The following is a 4,039-nucleotide window of genomic DNA, read 5'->3' as shown; positions in this document are numbered from 1 at the left end:
TGCTGCCTCCTTGGGTCTAGTTAGGGAGCTTGAGAGGGGGAGCAAATGTTCCTGAAACGCCCCAGGGAAGTGTCATTTAACCTGGTCCAGAGCAGCTGGAGACTCTATAGCTGAAACGCAGGTAATTTCCGATATTTTGCCTACACTGATGCTTTCATTGTGCTGGCTGGAGGCATGACACCTACAGCAACAGGAAAACTTAAGGATGAGTGGCTGCCATGCCATGTGGACAGCGCAGGACAGAACTTGGGTAACATGTCATGACCACCCCTTCCCCTGCCAGCACCATTGCCCCATGCCAGGAACCCCATGTTGGGGATGAGGAAGAAGGGGTGTGATTTCCCCAATGCCAAGGTCAGCCACCCCACACTGCTCTGTGCCTGTTCCCCCAGGGGTGCAAGCTCTGGCACACCAGGAAGGAACTGGTGGTGTCCCAGACGTCCGCATCCACCAGGATAGGATCCCTGGGCTCCTGGATGATCCTTGGGGCACTGGGGCATGAGGCTGATGGGTTGCCTGTGAACTCAGGGGTTTTGCTCCATGTTTTGATGGAGAGGAAATGATTAGGAGGATCGACTGCATTGATCCAGCCCAGTTTTCAAAAGATGCTCAGGTCACCTTGAAGTGCTCATCTTAGCCCATGGAAGCCCAGTCTCTCTCCAGATGGAGCTCTTCATGGTTGCTTTCTGGCCTTGGCCTACTTTCCTTGTCCCCAGCAGGTGCTTCAGGCTGTCTGGAAAGCCCTCGTGATCCCAGTTCAGGGTCTCTCACAGCACTTCATGGCTCGCAGCAGGCAATGAGAGGTCAGCCCCTCTCCAAACACTGAGGGTGGAGGGGAGAAAGCAGCTCAGTCTGAGCACCCTGAAGTTTGGCTAGGAAAAGTGGAGAACCTTTTTCCCAGTCCTGTATCCCTATCAGTCCCACAAACCCTGATATCACCTAGGGATGCTGGCTGAAGTGGCCAGGCAGACTGGAGGAAAGGGGAGCTCGCAGTCCCATCCAGTATTCCCACACAGGCAGCAAGGCTGCCCTGTTGTGTTCCTTAGTAATTTATCACCAAGACGCTCACTTTATAAATATTAAATGAAGGGCTCTATAAATTTTTAACATAGAAATAAAACTGCATTTGGTGAAGAAAAGAAACACCCTACTCCTTACCCCTTCTTGCTGTCTTTCTTCCTTTCCTGGGCCTTGCCAACGGTGGAACACAGCACTGCACTCTGTCCCATGGCTGCTGATGTGAGGACAGAGGTGATATTTCTGCTGGGTGCTCGCAGGAGGATTTATCCACACCAGAGCACATCGTTAGCATGCCTGCCCAACTTGCTGGATGTTGAGCAGGTCCCACCACAGAACATCGCACACTATTATGTCATTAAATGTAATCATAAAAATACTGTGTCCTGAACTAGTATTATCTAGAGTGACCTAGTGTGCCCTCAACTAATACCATCCAAAGTCACTACTGCCCATGTAACACCTGTGCCTGGCACCACTCTTCAGTACTTGCATCAAACGACTGGCACATTTTGGTTCCGAATTCAATTTTGTATGGGACTAACAAAAATGGCTGCCTCACATGTGTAGTGTACAGGTGTGATAACAGGTCTCCAAAATTCTCTAAGACCTTGGCAAGGTCTGGAAGTGGTCTCTGTCCATTCAGAGTATCTCTAAGGGTTCTGAGAAGTGCTCAGATCCCTCCTGCTCCCCTGGGTCTCACATCTTGGACCAGGCAAAGCCAGCAGCGAGCATCACTGTCTGTTTCACCCTGCAGCTGTGGCCACCACCCTGGTACTCCAAGCTCCAAGTCGTGTGCAGCAAAACCAACAGCGGTGACTGTGTGAGCCACCTGCACTTCAGTGTTCTCAGTAGCAGGGAACACACCTCTGTCCCCCAGCACACAGATCAGCATGTCACTGCCTGTGATAATTTTTTCTTGTTCATTCAAGCTTGGGCTTGCTGCTGTTGTGCTCTTCCACTTGACATGGCCATGTCACTGAGCCTCCCCATTCCTGGACCTCTGGACATGGGTGAAAAGAAGGTGGCCACCATTGACTGCAGCTGTGGAGGCCAGCTGGCATCTATTTCAAACTGGCCAGACATCTGCTTTGAACTCATCCCTTTGTAGTGGCTGCTAACGAGGGTCACAGCACTCCAAGCACAGCCTGCGCACCCCTGGGAGCTGCGGAAACACATCGTTCCTCCCTATTAGCCTGCTGCAATGAAGAGCATGGATGAATTGTTAGGACAAGTGCTACTACAGCCCAAGTGCAAATCAGGGAAGATTGGACCTTTGGCAAATAATAGCTCTTTGCTCAAGTGTGCTACTCTTCTGTATTCACCTATTCAACTGTGGCTCCTCATACTAACCCCATCTCAGGGGATGCATGGCTAAAGGGGTCATAGTGCCACCCCTTAGGGTCCCACATGTGTTCCTCTGCAGTCCAGCTACAACTTGGGCACCCCCAATGGACAGCAAAGGAGTGGCCAGTGGTCAAACTGGCCCTGAAGATCCTTATGTCTCATCAGTCAATGCAGTATCTCAGTATTGCTATGCTGCTTATAGAGTAGAAAAGTAAACTTGGATAGAAAAGCCTGATGCCAGGTTACACCATGCCTCTTGTTCTCCCTGAACTCTCAGTGGGACCCACTTTGTCCCCTCGCAGCTCTCTGTGAAGTGCAAATGCCAGCAAATCCCTAGTCCTTCGTCATTAACTGCAGGGAAGAAAGTAACGTCGGCAGCTTTCTAATCAGGGTGCATCAGGTGGACTTTGCCTGGACTTCCCTTGTCCAGGCAAGAATGAAAAGGAATTCTACCAAGCTTTCTCCTTTCTGTTGAATGCCCTGATGAAGTCATCTTGAGCTCTATACAGCAGAGGGACCATAATTTTGCAGTCAAACTCAAAAATATCTGTAAGAGTTCATCACTGCTCTGATGAACTCCAACATTTTGGCAAGATCTCGTTGTTTCCCTTCAACTGAGAAACATCAGAGTCAATGCTTACAATGCCATGTTGATGCAAAGGAATTAACTGCCCAAGAGCCCCAACTGAGCAAGGTAAAACTGAGATGTACCTTCTCCTTGGTGTACCAAGTGCTGCCTCCTGCAGTCAGGAAGCCTTGAAAGCGTGAATGATGCTGCATCCACTATGCCTGGATGTCTTCAGGCTGAACCAGCCCTCTGCACCTGCTGGTCTTCCTGGGCAAGGCCCTTCACCCCACCATGGACTACCTTCACCATGGCTCCTCGGTCTCCCGGAGCATCATCTCCACAGCTAGGGTTGGTGGGGAGGACAGGGAAGCAGGTTGCCCACAGCCTGGCAGGTAAAGGAGGATTCCCAAGCCCCCAGCTGCCAATCTGAACAACAGAGCCAGGCATTAAACAAAACAAAAACTCATAAAAGTGATTTAAAAAATAATAATGGCAACACAAGTTATTAAAATCTGCACTCAGATGGGCGTGGGGCTCATTGAGTATTTTCCTGGCATTTTGTCAGACTGTGGGATTGCCCCAGACGCTGGGGCAGGGTGTATGACAAGGAGAGACAACGATCAATTTTTAATATTGCATATTTAAGCAAGCTTGGGCTCCAATCCATCATATCCCCTGGCTTTCCATAAAATTAATCTTCAATAGCTTATAGAGAACTTCAGAAAATTAATATCCTACCACTTCACCTTAGGGGAACAGCACTTTCTCTGGCTGAATATGCATGTGAGAGCAAAGGAGCAAGAGATGAAGTGTCTCCCTGCAAAACTTCAGGTTCAAAAGATGGTTTTAGTGGAGCCATCCACCACCTCCGCAGGGTTCCAGCTCTGCGGGCACTGCTGGAGAGCTGAGGAGAGGCACTGCAGGAAAAGCTGATAGAAAAGAGCATCCTGGGAGTCACTCAGAGCCTGCATTGAACACTGTGATCCCATCTCTTTTGTGGCCTTAGTCCCACTGAGGAGCGATGCACGGTGATGAGCAAGACACAGGAGACATGACCCTTCCCAGGCAATACAGGACACTTCACCTTTCTGCTTCCTATTCAGGCCC

The sequence above is a fragment of the Lepidothrix coronata genome, unplaced genomic scaffold, assembly GCF_001604755.1.
Source record: "Lepidothrix coronata isolate B3197 unplaced genomic scaffold, Lepidothrix_coronata-1.0 Scaffold1, whole genome shotgun sequence".
NCBI classification, from domain to species: Eukaryota; Metazoa; Chordata; class Aves; order Passeriformes; family Pipridae; genus Lepidothrix; species Lepidothrix coronata.
This window is presented reverse-complemented; position numbering follows the sequence as displayed.